Here is a 25,905-nt window from a genome sequence, read left to right on the forward strand (position 1 = left end):
TAGCCCAACAAGTCATTTACACCAACTGTAATTTAAGTTTACACGAAAACGTTGAAAATATTCAATCTTTATGCTTGGTACTGTATTCGTAAAGAAATAACACTAAGACAAAGCATGAAAAAGCGGGAATTGTTCGAACTTCAAAAATGAATAGAAAGTGCAGACCATGTGTGCAGTTTCTTGAGAGTTTGCCCGTTTAATCAGATCTTCAAAATTTCGTATCTTGTAATAAAAGTTCTTATATTGTTGCGCTCGGTGTGTAGTGCTAGCGTCTTTTGCGCCTAAATTGATCGGCTGTGTTATTTGCTCCACCTTTGTGTTGTTATTATAATCGGCCGAGTAGTAAAATGCCTGTCATTCAAACAGTGCCTTCATTAATGACTTCCCGACATTCTGATCAGTGCTGCTCTTCACTCAGTCATTCCTCGGAGTTAAAAGCTTTTTTTCTCGTTAATTCAGCTATGCGTGCTAATGGAACTCCGCCGCTGAGTAAATTGCCTGTCACGAATGCGCTGCTTTATCGTCAATTTTTGTGACATTCTTAGCGAAAATATAGGGCACTACGTCCCTGCTACAAGTATATATACCCCATGTGGATGCATTTTCTGCTGTATCACCACCAGGAGCAGAAAAGCTTGGACTTCGTATTCTGAGGCATTTCACGGTAAGTACACTAGAGCAGGGAGTTCCTCATATTATGCGGATTCGTTGATGACAGTGCGCAACAAGTAGGTTGAATGCCTCTTTGCGTGGCTCTTCAAAGTGTACCGCACACCAATCCCCCGTTTTGAATGTCCGGTCGCTGCGATTCCGCTAGATAACGTTAAAACTAATACGAGTGATGCTATTTCTTAAGTTTGTTTCTCATTTAGCGACTGATCTCCAAAAAGCTCATTTTTCTTTTGTACGGAGCTTTAGATTTTGTACGGCAGAAAACAAACAAAAACTCTTCTTCATGCATTCGAACAGGAAATTTCCAAGATTTTGCTGCATTTTTTCTCCCGCATTGTAATTAGCATTAGATCTTGTCTCCATAGTAATGTTATCAGTTTATCTTATGAGCTTAAGGGGATACCGAAATTTCCTCAAAGGCTGTATTGTTTGGTTGATGCACAATGTCCATGGTCCGATCGTTGCCTCAAGGGCACTAGCAACAAAACCTGTATGTGCACCATTTTCTATGACTAAAAATAAATCTAGAGTAGTAAAAGCTTAGAGAAAAATGAGAAATAAGCCAAATACAATCCCAGCTGCAGAGCCTTCTACAACAGCCTATCTCACAGTTCACGGTGACCAGTAATCATTTAGAGAGCCATTAAATTACGTTCAAATACATAGATTAAAGCATGTTTTCTGGTAAAAGCCAACTATAGAGGTCCTGTACCCTTATTTATACGCATGCTTCGCCACACTGCTTTCTTTTTGCGCTTGGGCAAAGACTACCCTATCTGATGTCACCACAATCTGTGTCACGACGCAGTTTTTTCTTGGAAGAGCAATCTGGTTCTTTGGGACTAGTGCTCAAAGACATTCTGTGCACCGACATTTTCTGTCAAATTAAAAATAGCATTAATTATTCTGGGCTATACGCTTTCCTTAAAATCATTCACAATGTGGTAATCATGTCCGCGTAGGCCAGTTGAAACTTTACAGCCTGTAACGGAAGTGGTCGTATATCAAATGTTTTAAGATATCACCTTTATAAAAATTATAGTTCTTAGATTTTGCTACCATTTCCTGGCAGCCTGTTGATGTGGCGCTATGAATTTTTTGTTCCTTGCCATGAAAATGAAGCTTAGTTGAGGAGGTTTAAGGTCCCAAACCGACTCAGGTTATGAAAGAAACAGTAGTGGAGGGCATCGGCTAGTTTTGAGCACCTAAGGATTTTTAAAGTGCGCTAACATCCCACAGTATACGGGCCTCTAGCGTTTCCGTTCATAGAAATGCCACGACTAGGCCGGAGTCGAACTCACGTCTTTCCGTTCAGCAGATGGGAACTATAAGCACTGAGTAACCACAGCGGATATACCAGGAAAGATAAAAAAGCCTCGTCCCTCGTTTTCGATAGACAGCGTTTTATGTTGTCAACGCAAGGTTGTTCTCTGTGTTATGTGCACGGCCTACAATTTCAGTATTCGAAGCTTTGTACAAGTTCGTCTGAAGCACTTCTGAAAGCGAAGTAGTGGCGTCCATAAGTTAGATGCTCTGTACGCATGAAGGGATGCTTCCAACAATTTTTTTTTGTTTACAAAGGTGCATTTCTCACCAAAGATGATGTTAACATATTTAAAAGGTTCCATGTAAGGAAGACACCTAATATTATTCCAAGTACGCTATTCAAATAAAACGTATATTTTCAAACTAAAGTTGAATAGCGTGCTAGTTAAAATTGAACCTTAACATGTAACATCCGTTACTTCAATTGCTTTACGTAATGGTCTCAATTGAAACCACATGTTTCAGTGTCAATTGGGAGTGCACTGAGAAACCAAGGGCAGAAGTTTCTCTATTCCTAGTTACATTTTCTTGACATCCTAATACTTAATGTGGCGGACACGTTTGTGTTTTCTGCATCAAAGGGCGCATTAACTGTTGTTTACAAACGAATTAAAGCGAGCAAAAAACACCGCCAGAATTTCACCAAGAACATACCATCATTTCGTGCACAATTGTGCAGCATTGAAGTACCCCACAGCAATCAACGAACACACTGAACACCTTTGTTTAACCCAACTAATTATGTTCTACGTTCTCTCAATAAATAATCTTCATGAAGTTTACCAGTTTTAGAGGAGTGTCTAATGAAAGCCATCTTCAACTCTTTACTCTGGAGTATGACGCCACTATAGCCGTCGCCTTCATAGGAATGCAGACGTTCTTTATTTTCTGTGAAATTAAGTATCACAAAAACGAAGCAAATTCTTAGGCGTGTGAAATGTCAAAAAATATTTCCTGCCGGACGGACGGTCGAGAGAGTGCAATGTCCGGAATAGGGCTGGATGCAGAGACGCTTGACAAGATGACATATTGTGCACATCTTTCCGTGGTCTGGGTAAATTAGTGATTATCTCAACAAACATTCAAGATGGCACGAAAGAAGTGCACGAAAACCTCTCAGCGAAATATGGGTCACTTAGTCCGGGGTAAGCAAAATTTTTTAGCACAGCCTTCTAATTTAGAACTTAGAATGTTATACCAGATATAGCGGCGATACCGTTGTTACTGTACGAGAAAAAAAAAGCTTCCAAGCCGAGACTAACAAGAACCGAAAGAGGTCTAGGAAAAAATATACTGAAATATAAGCGTTGACTCTCCAGTCTGGAGCTAGCTACAAAAAACAGTGCTCGCAGATGAAGCAAGCTATTCATAAAAACCCAAACTGAGGTGTCTCTGAAAGGTTAGCGAAGGACAGTGACAAGGCATGAGCAGAGGCTGAACCCTGTCAGCAACAGGCAAGAAAATTCGAGAATAGACACACTCATCGCAATAAAATTATGCTGCATCAAGGGTGCCAGGCTTGTTCAATCCTAACAATACGTGCTGCAGCACGCCAGGGTGGATAATACTTCGATTCACTTTTGCCAACCTCTAAGTACGGTTTGACTCAAAGCAACTTATACATCTTTTAGTTTTTCAGGCTCTCGAATTCTGTACAAAAAAGACCCAATTAATAGTAAATCTCGTCGCTGGTTGTTAAGACATCAACTTTATTTATCTTTAACATTTTTTTTCTTGCGGGCACTAGTTTTAGAACTCATGGTTTGCTGCCACGGCGCCCTGATATGTTTTGGGGCGAATTATTGCCCAAAGCACGCTTTTTATCAGTAACAAATACAAGGGAGCATCCGTGTTGGCATACAGTCAGTGTAATATCCGGACTACAACAACAGCAGCTCGACAAAAGCGTTGAGGTACAGAGGCATCGGAAGTCCGGCATTCGAAAGTATGTTTCTAAACATATGCAGTAAATTCCTTACCCCTCATGGCTCTGCATGGGCTTCAAAGAGAAACAACCGAGATGGCCCATTTTCCTGTGACCATGACCACTTAAGCTTCACTTATATAATCGACGCAGACAAATTTCCATCATAACGGCTTCGTTTTTCTTTCGTGTTTAGTCGGTAACATGCCTGTAGGTAGATGATAAATTGGTGTCGTGTGCGAAACGAAAGTTGAGTGGTCTAAGAGATAATAGCGATATAAAGATCTAACGAGCGATGAAGAGCGTTTTGTCTTAGAGCTGGCCGCTAGATAATAGACTTCTCCTGTACCGCTGTACAATAGAATCAAGACATATGAGTTTATCTCGGTCCCTCCCGGATGCAGCTTTGCTTTGTAAAGAAGTGATTCTTGAATCACAGCTCCTAATGAGCGCGGAATTTACTTGGAGTGTAAGGCTGCGCCAATACATTGATTCGAATCTTGGCCGGCCAAGATTTTAAGGCCAGAAAGGAAAGTTAATTGCCAATAAGAAAAAAAATTTCCTCGAGTCTAAGCCGGCCGAATCGGCAAGTGAAAACGACAGCAGGGAAAACACGCAAAGGAAACACCGCCGACCTCATTATCACTTCTCTCTTCGTACAGTTCACAAATTTCTGTGCCATCTAGCGCACTGTCAATGCTGAAGTTTCTGAACAAACGCTCAACCAAGTTTTGAGGGATGTGATCTCAGGCTGCGGCAGTCGAACTGTTAGCGACACGCGCTTCATGCAGACTGTTGGAGTTCCCTGTGACGTTAGACTGGTTCCGTGGAATGCCTGGCTCTCTTGCCAGCGCTCTCCCTTGGGCCTGCGGCACTTCTCTGCTAACTGGAAGTGGCTCTGACCTCCGCGATTTCACGAAATCTGCCAGTTCTGAGTCCACTTCTGGATGGCGGCCTTTCTTCGGGTCCGTGAAGGCCATCCTCGTTGCGACTCGAGGAGAATAATTACGCTTACCCCTCCAACGGTGAAAACTCCTTTGGTCCATTTAGAAGTCCAGACGGGCTAACAGATTTGAAGACTGCAGTCAGCATGCAGGAGTTTTCACTTGAAGGTGGCACTGTAATGACACTGTATCTTTGTTGCCATGATATCAGTGGAAATCCCCGTCTGAATAGCTTCTACTGCAACAGAAATGTGTTCGCGCCTCCACTCGGAGCTAAAACGAGGAAAAAAGGCAGCCAGTGCTGGTGTGTGCTCTTTTTAGTATAGGTTAAAACTAATAGTAACGGATATAGTTCCGTCGTCTGTTGGCGTTTCGTGCAGCCTCTAACTGTGTGCTGCTTTTTTTTTTATGCGTTGTCGTCACATTCTAAAAACAGAACGACGAAATCCTTGAATCTAAGGCATCCTAATAGTTTCATACCGCGTGTTATTAAAGAACTATCGCCTAGATTCGAATAATTCTGGTGAATATATCTTCCCTAATAACAACCATTCGCACAGTTATTAGATAAGAATAGTCAAACAAATCATCAGCTTTTGCGTACATACGCTGGGTTTGGAATTTGAATGTATCGCGTCATGCGGCGTCATTGCTATAGCGACCTAGAATCGCCTTCGCTAATACTCTTGCAAATAGGAAGAGCACGAGGAATTTCGCTCAAGTGAGGTATAGCCTTGTTCCAATTTCCAACCACGGGATTGGCAGATCGACCGAGGCAAAACAGGCATGTGTCCAACACGGATGTGTGCATCACTACAAGGAATCTGCCATGGCAAGACGAACCCCATTTCATGTGGCGTCCAACACGTCGTTTGTGGCATTTCATATCACTGCAGGTCATATTGCGCTCACCTATTTCTCTTGTAATGTATCTCCGTGATGCGATGTTTTTGAAGTGTCCGAAAAACACAATTTGATCGGCATTTCTGTCTTTCATCTTCTTAGACATCTACGACTAGGTCAAAAAGCTCGTCATTGCAGTTATTTTTTCCTAGTTGTTTCGCTTCACACTCGCTCGATAATTGCTCCGCTGTATTTTTCTCGCACTATATAAGCAATACACCGCAGGCATTTGTTCCATAACGGGTATAACTGGCACAGCAGCTTTGACTTCCCACCTCCAGGCTCTAGACGGGTACGTAAAACAGTGCCAACGTTTACTGCACATTCACTCGACATTCTTGTTTGTCAATTCGGAGATTTATTTCTTACATTTCTCATATCTGAGACTAATGTTGTGGTTGCTCTAAGGCTGTTCGGTAATAGGATTCACAGAGCAGCCCTGACGGGTAAAAGCTCGTTTCTACTTTTCAAACCTGGATTTGGTAAATCTCGCTACCGGAAAGTGCGCCCTCTAAGCAAGCAAACATACGGCGACGTGCCGGAAAGGCTGTCCACTATGTGCGGACACAAAAATCATGGTCAGGGAAATCTCCCCTCCGGGAAGTTCTTAAACAAAAACATCTGTATTTTGTAATCATAGAACTCAATACACTTCAAGCTGGACTGAAAATTACAAAACAAAATTCCCGCCTAGGCCTAGGATTCCTAGCTGCCGACAGGACTGACCGCGTGGATGAATAATTATCTTTCACTTTAACTCCAAACGCGAAGTCGAAATTTTTTTAAAGAAGAAAAACCTCACTATTGTTGCGAAACTGCTCCTGAAGTTTTCCGTCCGCGATAAGACGAGAAAAAGTATCGGTCTGCAGGCCTGTTACCAACAGCTGTTCGATAATATGCCCTGAGATGCAGGAGTGCCTACTGCGCTTGATTGGCTATGCGGCCATGGCCAGCGGCTCAGCGCCTTAACACTGAGCCACGGCTGTAGGTTCCGTCAAAAAGGCAGCGCCGTACCCAGCCCAAAAACAATTTGTCCAAAACTATAGCTCGATGCATGACGACCGCGGTCGTTGAGTTTCTTCTGGATTGCTTAATATGCTGTATTTCAGGCACAGTGTTCAGCAGCGTCCTTGCAGATATAAATATAACTTTTCTTGCAATAAAATTCACCACTATAAAAGGAATTCGCACGTTTTTTTTTGTTGATTTCATTGGAAACCCGCACATGCTACTGTCTCTAGATTTAGAATTTTTGAATTTTTACCTTTTCTGTTACTTTTAACTCACCCTCCATCCTGGTGCGTATCCTTTTCGTTATTCAGACTTCAAAGGAGTGCGTCTGCGCATATGACCGTGTGTGAGTCGAGCAGATTCTAAAACCTGTAGCGTGAGCGTGGGACGTATGATTTCATATGCGTTCGATCATTCCATTTATACTTCAGACATGATATGTGTTATGCGAATGGCTTGCAGGTTACACTCTCAAAACCTAATAAAAGCGAACAACTCGCAGGGACACATGTTGAAACCTTCGAAACTTTGCCGTTCGTGTCATATCATAAAGCTCAGAGTAGAATTAAACCAGGAGCCACTGTTAAATGAACCCTGAAGCAACTATTCCTAAAATGCTACAAAAGGCGCCCTACTTAATTATCGTCGTCGCGAATGAGTCCGCAAGCCTATACTATCTCTTCTGTACTTTAAAACAAAGACAATTTATTACTTTGCAGGCCAAGCCAACATGTCCAACATCTTCGCTGTCAATCTGCTGGCTTCGGTGGCCGCCATGCTTGGTAAGTTTACGAAATAAAATTTTAGATGTGCAATAATTGTTACTTTCTTTTCCGCCAAGTTAGGCGGAACACAATCTTTTAACTGCGGCGAAAACAACACCGAAACTTTTTTCAAATTATCAGTCCACGATGCACCCGTAGTTACATTTGCTCCCTCTGGCGAAAACGCCGCACCATCTGAACAATAGTCAATGTTGGAGGAATTTCCGCTCCTTTGCCACCCGTCTCTCTTCCTTCTGTCAGCACCTAACGATAGTTGCCCAGTCGCGGAAGAAAAGATGTTAACTGCTCTGATTTACTCAATCCCATTTCTTAAGCCTATCACCATGAAAAAAAACTTTAGACGGGAAACTTCAACTAATATTTTTTACCAAAAAGCGCACCGCTACTGATATCTTGTTTTTATACATCGGCGTGGCAGTTAACTACGCTCGCATCCAACTAACCATCAAGCCTGAATGCAGATTTCCCTAAGCAACCAAATTAAAAAGGAACAATTTCACCATCAATTAGCGGTCAATAAAGTGGATTCTGTACTTATCAGTATATCCTGAGTAGAAGGCCATTTAATAAACTGTCGAGAGTGTAAATTATTGACAGTGGCCCTGATTAGTCCCACATGGGATGAGTATCGCACCCAGTACTAATTGGGGTCCTGTCATTAATTTCACCCTTCTTATGATGGCTTCTAAACGGGACATACTGAGAGATTCGGAAACAAATTAGTTAAAAGCAGCTTAGTCCAGAAGATTTTTTCTATTTAGCATTGTACCCCACTCAGTCAAGTTTTCATTGCGGATCTTTGTAAATGCCTGCGGTTCATCTTAAAGGAAGAGTATGATGAAAATTGTGACACAAATGCGCCTTCTATGAACGGCTAGAATACAGCAGCAATGTTTAAAACACTTCAATGCAAACTTTCTAACCCATTTGTGTGGTCATTTTTTTTTCCAGCGCTGCTGATTATGGCACCCAATGGAGCAGAGGCGATTCCTCCAAACGTTATGGATACTATCATACAGGCTTTGGGGAGGGAAGAAGACACGGCTAGCAAGGAATGAAGTTCCCCGGTTTCTGAATAAACACGGGCACAGAACGACATTCGTATTTATTCGCTTCGAAATATACAATCGAAAGAGCAAAGTCTTCACTGTCAAACACTTACTTTTTGTCAATAACTCTTCCCAAACACCACTACACAGCTGAGCCTTTCGCCGTCTACAACCATCGCTTGGTGATACAAAACATTTCTTGCTGTAATGCGCCACATGGCGATGGTCAAATTCAGGCAGAATGGTATCAGTATGTTAACGGCGCTCCCACGCCTGCTTTGATCAAATGGCAGCAGATACTAATCGCAATCTATATAAAGTGAATGGAAACGCTCATTATAGGCTGCGCTTATTTTAAGGAATGTAGTGCAGCGTTCTCAAATCAATCCTTCTAAAAAAGCGCAGTCAAGACCAGTAAAATGGAAACGTACATTAACACTTCCCAAATCACGTTTTTATGTCTTATTCAATACGAGAAATGTTGCGCTGGCAACACAAAATCGAAATCGAAAGCACACTACATCCCATTAAATACGCTGCAAAACATTCGGCTTCGCATTTTATGGCACTGCTCTCTCAGAGATTGCAAGCGTGTTTTACGGGTATAATATCATGATAAGTGTGCTGATCGCGCAACGGGTTGAAAATAGTATGTGTAAGGGTACAAGTCTTTAATCACCGCAAAGCGAAATCTGGTATTTTCAAATAAGTGATAGTCGTATTCCCTTAAAAATTACGTATAAGGATTAAATTGGCCCGCCTAGTTTAAACCACTGATGTCTAAACGTTCAATATTATGCTTTGGCGCCACTGAGGTTTAAAAATGAGTGAGCTTTTACCAACTTATTCCGTCTTGTTTAGCTTCAAAAGCTCAATGGATCCATAAAGATTTCTTAAGTACAGGACACGCTGCCGCTTTGAGGTAAAGACTCTCGAGGAATCTAAATGTTTAAAATATTTAATCTGTTGAAGCGATCATTTAATGTTGACACTTCCAAGCAGCCCTGGTCCAGCTAGGCTTCTTCAATTGCTGCTAAAAGTCTGGTCTTAACGTACACCACTCGAATAATGCGGTTGGAAAGAAAAATATGAATTTTAAAAATTTGTTTCATAAATAAAACCTTACGTATCTGATATTGCACCCTAGAACAGCTCGTTCCAATTCAGCTATTAAACTTGTACCAGTGCTATCGTCCCCCACATCGTACACTCCATGACACACAGCCTAGACTAAGATTCCACTGCTTTATTCACTTTTCGATGGCAACTAACCGCACACCACGTTCAACTTCCGCATTGAAGAGAATCGGAGAGTACAGATTCGGTAATCGTACTACAATTAACTAAGAACGTGAAATTATTTCAATAAAAGGAAGCATGATTTCTTCGACCATTCCGTCATTGAATAATGAAGGGACCACTAATAATAAACCCTCTGTAATGCCAAACTGCCCTGAGGGAAATATAAATGAAATTAACGAATGAAAAAATAATGCGCTTTAATACGAAAGAAATTGACATTAATAAGCAAATGACGCCTCTCCTATATGAATTTGAGTAAAAAACGCCTGTTTATTTACGTTGACGTCTAGAAGCTCTTGAGAAAGAAAAAAGTTGTTCCACAAACGGAAGCAAGACAACGACCCGTTTCTAAACCTTGCGTGTTCCACCCAGGCCTTTCGAATTATTGCATTTTTCTTTCAAAGCGCCAAAACGTGATTCCTTACCGACACTTTCGATCCTTCTGTCTGGTAATCTTTCAAATTTTGGTCAGGCATGAATGCGCCTTATAGGAGCGCTTTATCACTTGCGGATTGTAACAGTAATGGGATCCCTGATTACGAATTCCTTGGTTTGCTTTACAGTGTTTACTGTCCAAAATCGACCCAGGCTATGAGGGACGCCGTAGCGGAAGATTCCGGATAATTTCTACTACACGGGTTTCTTTAACATTGCCTTGACAGCATACAGTACACCGACCTCTCCGATTTCGCATCCATCAAAATAAAACCATCCTGGCCGGTATTGAAACCTCGTCTTTAAAGTCAGCAGCCGAACACAATAAGCATGAGCCATCGCGGAGGCTTCCGATGACGAATGGTGTGATGATACGTTGCAGTGTTTTAAAGATGCCGCTGCTGTTGTAATACACAGAATACAAACTCGCACATTGCTTCTTATAGATTCTAAAGTAATTTATTAATCTGAACAGGTGAACTAGATGCCAAGATTGAAGATTTCCTTCACTGGTTGTGGTGGTGAAAATATTCGAAAATTTAGAAATGAACGGACCTAAATTCATCAGTGACTTCGGCCATCGTTTGTACACAACATTCCTGCACAGCTCTCTGCCGCTGGTCTGCAAGGCGTGTAACACGGACAAGCTTTTGAAATAATGTAACAGCTATTCTCTTCTTATTTACAGTGCTATTGGATTTATGAGCATTGCTTGCTTATTATTAGGCACATATTTTATTTTATCCTCTATTAACTTCATCAACTTAAGCTCGTCTTTTATTTCCGGAGAACAAGATTTTCGAAAACACTGTTCACTTGAAACGCTTTCACTTTCTTTTAAGATCTGCTGAGACTCCTCTCAACACCCTGGATCGGGACTAGATCGGGTGTTTCTCGATTTTGCGTGAGTGTGTTACAAACTACGCCATAGTTGCTCCTTTTAAAACAAGTCCTTTATGCGTTCACCACCGCATCGCACCATTGATGATGTGATTCCTCACTAACAGCGCTCAGTTTTTATCAGTCTATAGTAATGTTTCGTGTGCATGTCTTTTAACATACAAGAGGTCAATAACTACCACGTGGAACACTTTTTTGTCGTTATTATACACAATAAGCGCAACAATGCTGTTCGAATTTCCTAATAGATTAAGTTTTTCTTGAACAGTTGCGTTTATTAGGTTGTAATAAATATTCAGTATGAAAAACTCTTCTTCCAACTTGATTTTGGCGCATCTGTAAATGGCCTAACAAGTCGCTTATTACTATAGGCGCTAATAAGTAGACAAGTGTGAAACTCGTGCCGTTCAAATGCACCATTGCCGTACCTCTACAGTTATTTTTCAGTGTACTTAGAAATTTTCATTTCCTAATAATATTTGAGAGTTAACTTCATAACTTTTCATGCCATGCTGAAAAAATACATCCCCTACAAACTGATCGCACACTCTATTAACTGCATAGCAACGTTTCGCAACCCCCATCAATCCACAGTTAGCATTGAGCCAATGATTGATCCGACATTGCGCAGGTGGCTGAAACCAACTTGAGATGGATTGAGGAGGATCATAAGATAAGGCTCAATGGTGAAAACTCGTATGAATACACAACAGCTAAGATCCAAAACTGATTGAACGGATCCGTTAGGATCCTTCAGTAATGGACGGTGCGCCCAGTTTTATTTCGCTCATTCTTAATACAGTAAAACATATCCAGGTGCTGTTTTTCAAACAACGCAGCTTACCATAATTAGGATTTTTTTCAGTTAAACACGACGCAAGCTTGAATGGTGTAACATATCGGATGCTGTCTTCGACTGGTCGCTTCCGCAATCCGGTTAGGATTTGGCAGAGTGGGAGCCGCTCTTGCTCCGAGCACAAAGCGAGACTCGTCAAGCCGAATGGTCAGCGAATTCTTAGAGCGAAAGCGCAGTAAGTAGGAGCACGTAATTTCCGGAACCCCGACGTGGCACCGCAAGTGTCAACATTAGCCGCACGTGGTCGTACAGTCTGCATCGCGGTCGCCTCTTCCGCTTCACCTGTATCTATCGCTACCTTGGCACTCGGTCTCCGGCGAAAATGAGCGCCCCGTGGGACCACTCTGGATATACCTCAACAGCCGAAGTCGTGTTGAATACAATGCTGAATGGTAAGTCAGGACTTATTTGTCGTCCGCACGAACAGCGCTCTTTCGCGCCTTTTCGCAGTGACGTAGTTTTGAGGGCTGTCGAAGTTTCGAGCGACGTACAATGCCGAAAGCAGCATTGTGGTTTTTTCCTTATACCCTGCGCGTTGGCGTGCGAATTCTAGTGTAAAAAAAAGTTTAAAAAATTGCACAATAACATTTGTTGTGGTGTGAATGTTTTCAACTTTGCGTTTTTTCCTTGACCCATGCTTCGTGCTGAGCACTGCACATTTTGTAGCAGCTCAAGGAAGACGCTAGAGCATGTTTATTCCTTTCCTTACCTTTTCCAGACCAACTTCAGTGAAATCTGCCTGCCCGGGATTGAGTAATGCTCTCAGGTCGGCCTTTGGGATAAGCCTTCACCAATAACACAACTGGCGCGGCAGATACATTTTTTCACGTGGCCAGCAGAAATGCGTAATAAACGTATTAAGTCCGTGTTCATAATACCCGTGTCGTCTGCATGTCTAGCATCCTGCGCTTACCTCTGTGTGTTGCTACACAGCACGCTTTTTCTTTAGTGCGAAAGCTCTTCTAGCACACTCTCCGGGGTTTCAGCACTGTGTGTCTGAGTGAAGCCTCCGAGTAAAAAGCGTAACTGGGTCGGCGGACACCTGAATCGCTCTGCGAGTAAAGGTGACGTCCACCTACAAAACTGAGGAAGTTATGCGCCTTTCCTTTTCTCAAAACGAGCGCAAGGTTTAGACCCCTTTCATTTTGAGGAAAAGACACGCGCATAACTGGCTGCCTGGGCCTGTGTGCACCTAAAATAAGTGCTTTCGCGCAATATTTTGGTCTCAGCAAATGCTAAAGCGCCAGTCATTTTTTTTTATTTTCATGTTTTATCTACGCAGCGGAGGAACGCCCAGAAACCCCGAAGTTATGCACTCTTCAAAAAAGTCGAGGAAAACTGTGGTGTCAATTGGTTAGTTAAGATACTAGACTTTCCTGAATGCATGTTAATACCATAGCAATTCTGATGCAGTTGCAAATCTGAGTTAGCTACCCTGCATGCATAAAATCAATTTGCCTTTCTGCCACTGTAATGCTTTAGTGGGGAAGCTGCATGCTTACATTTATGCACCCGCCGAGTGGATACTTCCAGCTTAACTGGTGTGGTGAATACGCCTGAAAAAAAATGAATATAGCTAGCATGTATGAAATACATGTACAACAGCTTTACCTTACCGGTACTCACCTACGGGGCAGAAACGTGGAGGCTAACGAAAAGAATTCAGATTAAGTTAAGGACAACGCAGCGAGCGATGGAAAGGAAAATGAAAGGTTTAACGTTAAGAGAGCGGAAGCGGGAAGAGTTGGTGAGGGAACAAACACGGGTTAATGACATCCTAGTCGAAATCAAGAGAAAGAAATGGGCTTTGGCAGGGCATGTAATGCGAAGGCAAGATAACCGCTGGTCCTTAAGGGTAACGGAGTGGATTCCAAGAGAAAGTAGGCGTAGCAGGGGGCGGCAGAAGGTTAGGTAGCGGATGAGATTAAGAAGTTTGCAGGCAAAGGGTGGATGCTGCTGGCAAAGGACAGGGTTAATTGGAGAGACATGGGAGAGGCCTTTGCCTTGCAGTGGGTGTAGTAAGGCTGATGATGATGATGATGATGAAAAAATATATAGTTGTTTGGTCATGCTTGAACGTTTTTTTCTAGAATTAAACATACATAAAAAGGTCTTAATTAGATAAATTTTGAGGTATAATTTATATTTAAACGAAATAAACAACACTTAAACTTAATTCCAATATTGGATTAAAAAATGTCTTGAGAAGCTTGTTCCACATATTTCTTTTCCAACGGAGCTTCATGGGATGAACGGCAAACAAAACTGATTTTCGACAATTATGCACGCTATGCCAGAGAGGTGGGCCCACTCAAGAAATTTCGTAGCAAGCGAGCTATGTTTGAGCAAATTGCCTGCGACATGTCCGGCATTCTTGGCACTCACCTCGATGCTGTGCAGTGCGAAACACGCTTCAAGACTGTGTCAAAGCGGAAGAGGAATGAAGACAAGCACAATAATACATCAGGAAATACCCGCTGCCGTGTAGAGTATGACCAAGAGTTCTATGCCATAAAGGCTACAGATGACAGCTTGGAGCCGGAAGTCTTGCGCGGTGTGGACTCCGTGAGGAATAAGGAAGCATCGACAAGTAAAGCAAGTTCTCGACAATCAGCCGTCGCAGACGTCCAAGAAAACACATAGTTCAGTGATGATACCCTGCCCTCGATTTCGTCGAGGGGAGACTGTTCATTCGAAGCCGGTACAGATTCGCGGTACTAAGAGCTCAAGAAAAAAATAGCCGAGAGGAGATTGTGCCCAAGCAACTCTAGAATGCAACACATACAGTTCTTATTGGACCAAATGAACAAATTGCACAGCGAGAAAGAGAAAGAAAGGAAGATAGAGGACAAAAAAATGAGCAATGGCATCGGGAGCTGCTAAAGCACATTCCGAGCATATGGCACTTTTGCGAACTGTAGCAGAAAAGAATTAGCATCCAGAACTTGGTTTGAGATTTGCAGCCCCCGTCAAAAGAATATAGCCGAAAGGGATTGCTTTTTAGCTATTTAGTTGGGCTCCCTAGCGCTTCTAGCAGTCCAAAGCTGGGGTGACTGAGGAGTGAAGCCATACCTTGTTAAATAGGTTACGGTCACTGAAGATGCATAACGAGGTATGCTGGAGGGCTCACAAGCAAACTCCCTTGGGCCGAATACTTTTGGCAGGAGGTACACCTCCCGTCGACGTGCTTTTAACTTATGTACACAACACTTTTTCTACATGTTTGCTCTGATGTCATTTTTCATACAACCAAAGCATGTAAATTGTAAAAACGCTTTGACATGTAGTAGTAGTAAATGGTTTATTCCTGTAATAATAACAAGGAAGGAATATATTTTAGATAGCCCCCCGTATCTGCCATCAGTACTGAAGCACCCGAGCTGGGGCAGTGAAACAAAGAATAGCAGGCTGAATGGAGAAATTAAATGAAAGAGGTGAGGGGACAGGAAGAGAGGGTAGGGAGAAGACTTAGTACACAAAAACAATTTACACAATAGTATGCACAGGTTGCGTGCGTGGCGACTTCATGATGAAGCAAATTTGACAAAAAAACATTTGATGTGGACTAAATGTTTTTACAACAAAACGTTGGTCTCTGTGAATGGAGCTGAGAGCTCATCGGCCAAGGAATTTGTCTTCAATTTTCCCAGTCGGCGAAGAGTACCTTCGATTTCGGACACAGGCTGTCGACTTGCCCTTAACTCTGCTAGGCTTAGCCTGTTGCGAACGGCAGCATCAATTCTTCTTTCTTTTCTTTCATCATCTGTCAGCAAATCATTAACGTCAAAGTCACCTCCATCCAAGCATTTGTTATGTAGCACACAACAAGCTACGACAAACTTTGTTATTTTGTTTACCGATGTAAACTCGACGTAACAAAGCTGCCGAAACCGTTCCTTCAGCATTCCAAAGGCATTTTCAATTATCACCCTTGTAGTTCATGGCACTGGTTATAACTAATTTTGGCTGCTGTCGTTGGCCCGTAGTGCTTAAATGGTGTCAACAAGTGCTCTCTAATGGGATAAGCGGCATCACCTAAAATGTGGAACTTGTTCGCTTCGCACAGTGTAGGCAAGTCTTCGTGCACTGGAGACAACCTCAACACTCGTACGTTATGCACTTTGCTTGGTGGCCCGATGAACACATCCATAAATCTTCCTCTTGCATCGCATATTCGTTGAATAGTTATTGACACTTGATCATTTCTATTTATGTAAGTAGACCTGATCTGGTTGCTGCGGCATCGTATTGGTGTGTAGGCTCCATCAATACATCCAATGACATTTGGAAAGCCTGCAAAGAAAGAAAAGATAATTCAGCCCCAGTTAAAAAGGGAAAGCCAGGACCTTCCCCATGGTTAATCAATGAAACTGCTCAAGCATGGTGGTATAACTTTGCAGCAAATGGGAAATTTTGGTACATGAAAGCAGTGTGCAAGCTTTGGGAAAACCAACCGGTCACTACTTTTTGCTTCTGAGCATTTTCTATTTGCCTCAGTTTTACATGTAAGAAAGGAGCATTCTTCTGCATGCTTAAGTCAGAAAGCTAGACAATTTAACACATGATATGTTGCAACATATAAACATATGTATTGTTTAGTCTGCACTAAGCCCAATGATGGTGGACATGGCATTAGTGAAATTGTTTATTCAAAGTTGAACAGCAGGCCAAGAGAGATTTAAACACTCACTTTCCGGAAATCTATGGCCAGCGTATGCTTGTCGGATAAAAAGTGAAACACATTCGGAGCTATCTGGGACAGGGATTCCAGGACACTTTCTATGGACACTAGCTTTGTTGAAGAGGACAGAACACTCCAGCATCGATGCCGTGTTGGCAGCATACGTGTTAAATAAATGCATGAATTGTAATTTACCAAACCTGCACTCACTATCAAACACTCTTGGAGTTACAAGATGAATAGAAAGCATAATAATTTAATACAGCTATTCTGAGCAAGTCTTGCTACTTTCATCCACTCTTTAAAAATTTGTTCATAACAGGTTCCTGTGAGCCAAATAAGAACATGCTGGGTTCTAAAAAGAGGTATCATCGATTTCTTTTTCCTCAGCTGTCTCTTCAAGCGCATACAATAAAATTATTTCGTAGAAGTAACCAAGACTCAATTTTAGAACGTGTGCTGCAGAAACAAAAAGTGCAAACATGCTGAGGGAGCTTTGAACTTTGGTCAAGCTGCCGTTCCTTCGGGCAGTTTTTACTCACAGCCACCTGTTTCATGGAAATATACTCTATATAATTACTATATTATAATTAAATACATATTCCACTATAAGAAACTGTAGCAAACAGGACTACGACACGAAAACATTAGTGAGGTTCCATATCTTGTTTTGTATTCACAAACAGCAACAGAGCTCAGAAAAATTTTTCATCTATCACGCACATTATTCGCATCCCCACATAACGTTCCCCATTTTCTTGGTACTTAAAACAAAGCCCATCAGACAAAGGAAAGAATGTGTTCTGCCGGCGTCAATGCCGGAGAACCGCCGTGGTGTCTGTTCGACGGGAAGCATTCCGACTCCTGGAACTTCGTAAGGATGTCATAGCATACCTGGCGTCTCAGGCGGAAATTTCTGAGGAACTGTAAAACATCATTACTCATCGAAACATACTAGCGCATAAACACTTACGTCTTCTCCGGAGTAGTGTTGCACCACTGCAGACGTAGTAAGCAACCTTCGGCACAGAGTATGGCACGCTGAAAATTTCTTTAAACATCGCATTGTAGACAGCACTGTCGTCCTCGTCTGAGCTGCTGCTGGAATTGCTGCTGTGCTGTGCTAGATGTGACAGACACAGATCGCAATCCTAACCCAGGGTCTGGCGCCTCTGAGACATTTTTTGTGTCACACAGCGCGTCCCACGCAAAACACAACTCTGCAAGGACGCTACAACTGCGTGACTACGTCAACAGCCGACATTTGCTTCTGTCTACGAGTAGGGGTCGTCGCGGTTAGGTTAGGCTTCGCACCGCTTTCGCGAAATAGCGAAAGCGGCTCTGTCACGTGAACACATCTGGAGCCGCTCCGACATTTTTCTCGGAGCGCGTCAGAGCTCTCTGAGCTGGAGGCGAACGCTCAGAAAGAACCAGATGAATGTAGTCAGAGCGCCCGGTTTCGACCAGCCGAATGTGCGGTCACCTCACAGAGCACTCTAAAGCGATCTAAAGCGAACACTCTAAGACACGATAGTTAACGCAGAACGTTTCGTCTTTTCAAAGCAGTTGCCTCATTTTCAGTGTTTTCTCGTTGTGCTTCACGCATAGCAATTTACGGCAAGTAAACCTGCCCGAAACGCCAGTCATTACCCCAGATACGGGCTGTGCGGTTAAGGAATACACTCTAGCATCAGCTGTAATACAAGCGTTATGCTGGCCATCTGCCACCGATTAGGTTTCGCGCTGCTGCACGAAACGTCAAGCGCGACGAGACGCTTCTTTTAAGTTGCCGTCGCCATCGCAGTCTTTGCTGCTATCGCTAAACTGTGGCAGGAAGAGAAATCCTATATTCTTGTATAAATTGTTGGATTGGCCAGCAGAGACTGATATCACGAAGTGAAGGACAAACTGACCAATTCTACGTGTGGCGCACGTTCATAGTGGCGGTAACGAAAACAAACACGTTATTGCACCAAATATCAGGAAGAGTATATATTTCTTCAAAAAAATTCTCTTTTTCAGAGTTTCAAGATGCTTGTGAGAGAGGTGTGGTTGAAATAACAGTATTGTAAGAGTGCATACACTCAAGTGCACTCCTCTTCTCCTCTATTGTGTCTAGCTACACATACACCCACACATCATAGCAGCGTACTTATAATACTTGGTCAACAATTTTATACACACAATCCTCGCAATTTCGGGGAAGGTAAATAATGTTCGCATTGAAATGATACCGGAGATCGTGGGGGACTCCTTCAACAGAAACTCATTGTAATTCGCTGATAACTGCCAACGGCAGTCATAGAATTTATGATACAAATATAAACCTTATAAAACGAAATCATCTCAGGGCTGATTATAAATGCTGAAACCGCTAGATATACAGCGTCGCGAATCAGTTTCGAGTCAACAATGTCTGTTTAGTTGCTGGGTACTGAATGCAAAGAAAGGTCAACGTATAAAGGAATGAATTAGACAAGTTATTTGCGCTTAGTGAACATTTATGAATACCACGCTTCACGAGCTTACAAAGTGCAGAATTAAGTCCTAAAAAGCAGACTGAATCGTCTTCACTACATAGATCAGTAATGTTCGCGCGCTGAATACAATTAAGTTGCCTCCAGCGAAAATAACGTTTGTCCAATGCTCGCTGCTGTCGTTAAATTTTGTGTTAATAGATATGTTACCATCAAGAGAAAAAATCTTGTTATCTACATTGTTTTAACGCAGTCTTTTAACCTGCTGCGCCTAAAGTGAAGAACAGAGCTGTGAGTTTCTGAGGGACACACTAATGATTGTTGTAACCCCTGAAGACTTAAAAGGCAAGCAACGCACTCGAATAAAACATCTCTCGTATAAGGACAGTTACATAAGGCTATTTAAAAGACAAAATATTTCAGTTTTCGCCAGTGTACATAAACGCATTCAACGCGCATTACGCAGAGTGGTGCGGTGTTCACCAGCATTGTATCTGTGGTACGGTGCACAAACACACTCATATTGGAGCAATTTAAAGCGTCTACAAACCAAACGGAGTTACTTGAAACCTTATTGATACCCCGTTTCCTATGCGAAACAGCATATTCGGCTATTTTATCTGAAAGTTGGTTTTAACTGTCGCGAGCAATTTACTACCAGCACATCGCACCGACTGGACATCGACATCATCTGAGTCCTTTAACCGCTGCGTGGCGCGTTCACTTTCACTTCATTTTAACAAAGTCGACAACAAGCTCCTCGAGCATGTTGATAACCAACTTGGCAGAGGTCATGACTGGCCCTTAATCACGTCATGCCACGGACCCATATTATCATTCTTGTAACTCTCAGGTAACAGTACGTCGCTGCATAACGTCCACCGTATACAACTAGCATTTCTTTTCATGGATTAGAATCCGATCATAGCAGCATTAAGCGCGGGCCAGAAGTATATTAAAAAATAAACTCTTCCGAAATCGAAATCGCAACATCACTCTTAGATTAAAGTGGTGTAATGAATACACCTAACTTGCGAAAATCCCTACCGCTGAATCTTCGAACAATGCATAATAAGTGTAGGGGAGATTTACTTGGGCTAAGCAAAGCCGAAAGTTGGGCCACTTGATTAACGTGGACTAAGCGGTAGAATACATTCTTGCTTCTTTTGGTGTTTCAACTGTTTTGAGTTATACAAGTTGCCCATTGTTAGATTGAAGAGATGGGTGTTTGCGGCTATGATAACGAAGGCGCTTGGGAATAGGGCATATTTATTGATGCTGTGTAGAGATTATTTGATTTCAGTTAGAGACGGAATCAACTGACTTCCAACGGCACTGATATATGTGTCTGAAATATAGCATAAGGCCTAACATCGCAACAACGCTGATATTATTCCTCTCAATGTGACTAACTCCACTGCAGAACTGTCAGAGTGGTTTCGTAAGTGCAGATGTTATTTGTCTCTTACTGTTAAGAATGACACTGATAGAGCTTCCTCCAATATTGCATATCTTTACCGTGTCGCTGTCAAATTACGGTATCGAAGAATGACACTCACAGGACGCATAATAATGCCGTCTCTTCAATGAGGTTGGCAGTAAAGCCACCGCAAAGTCATGTAAACATTTGTTCAGTCCGACTCTGGTCACTTAGGCCACCAAAACGTGCTTGGTGAATAAAACAATGCTTCAACAGCAGCCCTGATGACTAGTGAGTGTTAAGCAATCATGCCCTATTACGAACGCTCCGTTGCACTCTACAGCCCAAGCACTACTTCACTCCCAATATTGAAAACCGCTGTATTTGCCCGAGGCCTCTCCGATACTTGCAGAAATAAAAGTTTCGGGAGTGCCGATTTCGTACCTGCGGCGACGCGAACACGTCAGGTCTGCTGGTCCCTTCACGAGAGTACTATGCAATAGCAGCAAGCGATCACTAATCTTGGTAAGCTGCAGGACTTTCTTATTGCGCAGTGCACGTTGTCGTATTCATCAATTTCATTCTGAACCCAAAAAGCACTCTTAGCTTCATACACTGCAAAATCCGGAGGTGGTCGCGAAGCCTCTGTGGCAATCACGAACAGAAAACAAACCCGCATAACTGTGTCCCTCGGTCAGTGGACACTTCATTCGTGCGTTGAGCTACGTGGCGTTGAGCTGCGTTGGCAGAAACGTGGCTTTTCAGCAACTGCCCCCCCCCCCCCCCCACCCGGCGAAGTTTAATTACAGGAGGCGAGAAACGTTGCCACGATTAAATATTGAACGTTAAAGACCGAGGTGACTCAGCTCCAAAGATGAAAAGCGCGCCTGGGCCCTCGCAGCAAGAAGAGATGCTGGTGGTGTCGACCTGCTATAGCGTGCTTTCGCACATTATTTCCTGCTCAGTAATCCTAAACCATCGTGAACTTTTTTACGCTCAAGGGTTTTGAGTTTGGGACATGTATGACGTCTTCTTTTATGTGTGCATCATAAAATATAATCCTGTTCTGAAAGGGAGGTACTCTTTGACATTCCCGGAGGCAGAATAAATATTTCCATCGCCCTACCCTTTTATAGCCTGGAGAATTAAAGCAATCATTGGCTGCCAACCATTTTAAGAAAGCCGCACAGATAAATAGAAATTATTACAGCTATCACTGAAAGATTACAGTCAACGAAACATTAGCTCTCGTTCAGGCCACAAACCCAATACCATAACCTTTCAGGAGATGGCGTTTAGCGGTCGAGGCAGAGTTAGTAATCAACTGGTCACGATTGCAGATCGCAAGGTAGCCGCGTTGATTAAATTTAGTATAGGAAAAACTATTGTAAGGAACTAGCGACCCACTGCGTCGACCAGTGTAGCCAGCGATTAAATGGACGACGCCCGCAATGGGAGTAGCATAAAGAACAGCGCTCCGAGCGTAAGAAAGGGACAACGGGGCAGATTCATGCGGATACATATCATTCTTAGTGCTCTTGCCGGCCGCGTCCTGCCAGACTTCGATGCGAACAATCCTCCGGGTTCCAGGTCACCGCACCTGCACATAAAATATAATCCTGTTGTAAAAGGCAAGTGCTGTTTGACCATCCCGGAGGCACATTAAATGTTTAAATCTTCCTAAAAATATTCTAGTCTGGATGACAAGGACCTGGGTGCCCACCGGTCCAGTCGCAGAGTCCTGAAACTAAGGCGTTAGCACGCGCATTCAGCACCGGCCCTCAGTCTTCAGCAACAAGGGACCAATTGGCCAAGGTGGCAATCAGACTTGTGACTCACCGGAAAATGCTAAGAATCTCTGGCTCTCTACAAGCCGCCATTGTAAACTGAACCTGGCAACGTTTAATGCTGGAACGTTATCCAGTAAGGCTAGCCTACAAGGTCTCCTTGAGGAACTAGCGACTAGCGGGTATTAAATTGGATGTCGTAGGGCTTAGTGTGGTTAGGAGAGATGAGACGTATACAGTACTAAGGGGAGGGTATATAATGTGCTATCATTGATTAGCGGACAGACCAGGAATATTTGGGGAATTCCTCATCAATCAGGATAGAACTGGGAACATAGAGGAGTGCTATATTATTAACGATCGGTTGGCAGCTTTCGTAATTATGCTAACAAGTGGTAGAAGCTGAGGAAGGTGGATGCCTACGCGCCTATATCAAGACATAATGACCAGACTGTTGAAAGCTTCTATGAAGGCGTGGAATCGGCAGTGAACAGAGTAAAAACGCAGAACACTGTACGGGTGCCGTATTCCGAGTTTTTTCATAATAAAAAGCGTCATAATCTGCCGCAGCGGCCACACCTGATTGTTCAAAACACCGGAAGCGGATGTCGACTCTGTTGCGACTGTGAGCGGCGGCAGGATGTGCACTGCCTTGCGGCTGCCGCAGCTTTACATTTAGTGGTGCTCTTGCTCTTTGTCGAGAAAAGGAGCGCTTCCAATGCGACAGAACAAACATTCAGCCACAAAATTGGCGGCGCATTGGATTCGACTGTAAAAGAGTAATGTCAAAGCTGCTTTACTGTCCGAATTGACTTCAGCAAATATAAACAATAGTTCAAGCACTCTTTCCTGCGCCGTAAAGGCCGGAGGTGTACGTAAAGAAGAAAATATTGCACGCAACCACGCATGGCGTTTCAGTGACAGAAGGGAACCCCTACAGCCGTCGATGGCCGATGGTTAATAAAAGGCAGCTAGCTTGTTCGCACAACAGCGTGTTTTATATTTATCTTGAGGAAAAGGAAATGAAGAGGAAAATTTGCAGCATGCACTCACTCGTTTCACAATGCGCGCATCGTGCCGGGCTGAACTAAGACGCCGTGACGACTTGCCGTGTGCGTCATCGCTGAGTGTAAATTGGTGCTTTGATCAGACGGTTGTGCAGGCGGTAATTTACGTTTTTCATTCCTTTTATGCAGGCAGTGCAAATAGATAAAAGGGATAAGCTAAGAAAAATCTTCTTACTGTCCTTCTCTCTATATATACGTTGGGAGAGTTCGCAGACGAAGTTTTCGTAGTTTCGCAATGGTACGAAGTGCAAGCTTGCCCATCGACGCCTGAAAACTAACTTGGAAGCTAACTTTCGAGCTCCATTCCAAGCCACACCACCACGGTTATGGAAGACCGTAAGAAACGCCGAAAAACCACATCTGGCACGTACAACGCAGCGGTGTAGTAGGGCGGAGCTGGGGACTGCTGATCATCTGTGCAGATGAGAGTTTTCACGCTGCCAAGGAATTACATACGGCCATGTTGCAGGATGCTTCAACACCTAAGAGAGAGTTCTAGAATAGGAAATACATGTCTGCGCGCCGTAAACGCAAGTATTTTGCGGAACATTATGAATTGTATTACATCGTTCAATGTGCGCAGATGAGGTAACTCTGGTGACAGTGGCGCCATCTTGTTTTAATGAAGAGAAAAATTTCTGCGACAAACCGGTGCTCTTTGGTTTTAGGGGGTACCGAATCGTCAAATGAAATAAACAGCAGGCCAAATTTGTCGTCCATTCAATTTGTTATAGGCAAGGCAAGACGAAGCGAAAATATCGTAGCAAGTTTATAGCCAGTTCACGGGCCGAAAAAAGCAGTAACGTCGACGAGTTCACTTTGAAGCGAAAGTCTTCACTTCAGAGCTCGCCGGCATTTTGACTGTGCTGCGTCTGCAGCGTACGCTTTGTGTTTGACATCACCGTCCGGTTTCTCGACACTTCTCGCTTCCTCCGAACCATCACATCCGCTTCCGGCATTGCGACCAATTAGGAGTTTCCTCTGCAGCAGATTATGACGCTTTTTATTATGACACACACTCGAAATACGGACCCTGATGGGCGGCTTCAATGCGGATGTGGGAAAGAAGCAGGCCGGAGGCCAAGCGGTAGAAAACTAAGGCCTATCCTCCAGCAATAAGAGGGGAGAGTTAATATAAATTTCGCAGACAAATATTTTCTGCTCACGAACACTTTTTCTCGAAACGAAAGAACAGGAAGCGGATGTGAAAGAGTCCCAAAGGTGAGAATAAAAATGAGAGGCAGTTCTTAATATGCGCTCGCCCTGGTATTGTGCAGGAAGAGGAGGTCCTTACACGAGTGCGTTGTTGCGACCAAAGAATGGTGAGGTCTCGAAATAGCTGAGACGTGAAGAGGCAACGGAACAACTTAGTTAAGCAAAAGCCCATTAACAATTTAGCAGTAAGAGGCAAAGTAGAGGAATTCAGGATATCGCTGCTGAACAGATATTTGGCTCTAAGCATCCAGTGAGGGATAATTTCACAGTTATCATTACGGAGTGCGCAGTAGAAGTAGGCGGTGAGATGGTTCGATATGATACAGGCAGGCTATTTCAGGAGACGAAGAATGTGATTCAGAAACTAATAAGCGCCAGGTAGTCGACATAAGGAAGGTTAACATGGACGCATCGAAGATGCTCTAAAGAACGGAGGTAGTCTAAAACCAGTGAAGAGAAAACTAGGAATAAGTAAAAACAAAGTATCTATGCTAAGAGACAAAAAGGGCAACGTCATTAGCGATATCTTTTATTTATTTCATTTTAATTTGCAATATTGTCAGCCACCTTTTAGCGGCCAAAGCTGGAATAGGCGGAGTACAGTGCATTTGCGCAGAGTCACGCACGTGGTATACAATGGGTGTTGACAGGAAAATAAACAGAACAAAAGATACAACGAGAATCAGACGCGAAGAGTGTGCGTTGTTTGCAAAACTTCTGTGCAATTGCCAAAGAAGATAAAGGACAGCCGCTGATTATTCACACGAGAAGAGAACATTACATACACTACTATCACAAGCAGGGATGCAAACAAGCAAAAGTTTCAACTGATATGGATTCGGTAACGTCGGAAGGCAGACTGTTCCATTCAAAGATAGATCTCGGAAAAAAAAATGGTAATATGAATTTGTTTCACATTGAGGCATAAAAATTCTTTTGGTATGCTTTCCTCGAGCAGGCCTTGTATTATTACGCAATCATTAAAATAAAGCCTGGTGTTGCTATTAGTGATAATGCAAAGTAGTTCTAGGTGGTGCGTTTTGTGCCGCTCCTCGAGCTGTGGAAGGCTAGATAGCGTAAAAACACTTCTCACTGAGAAGTGCCTAAAATAGACTTTATAGATAAAACGGAGAGCTTTACGTTGCACCCCC

The 25,905-nt window shown here is 43.0% G+C and overlaps 1 long non-coding RNA gene across 1 annotated transcript; it reads left to right on the forward strand.

Moving 5' to 3' along the window:
• The first annotated feature begins 627 nt into the window (after nucleotides 1-627).
• LOC144118667 (uncharacterized) lies at nucleotides 628-8,652 on the forward strand. Its single transcript, XR_013312094.1, has 3 exons — nucleotides 628-664; nucleotides 7,500-7,562; nucleotides 8,517-8,652. It is a non-coding gene; the product is annotated as an uncharacterized LOC144118667 (long non-coding RNA).
• Nucleotides 8,653-25,905: the final 17,253 nt, after the last annotated feature.

The sequence above is a fragment of the Amblyomma americanum genome, chromosome 2 (assembly GCF_052857255.1).
Source record: "Amblyomma americanum isolate KBUSLIRL-KWMA chromosome 2, ASM5285725v1, whole genome shotgun sequence".
In the NCBI taxonomy this organism is placed as follows: domain Eukaryota; kingdom Metazoa; phylum Arthropoda; class Arachnida; order Ixodida; family Ixodidae; genus Amblyomma; species Amblyomma americanum.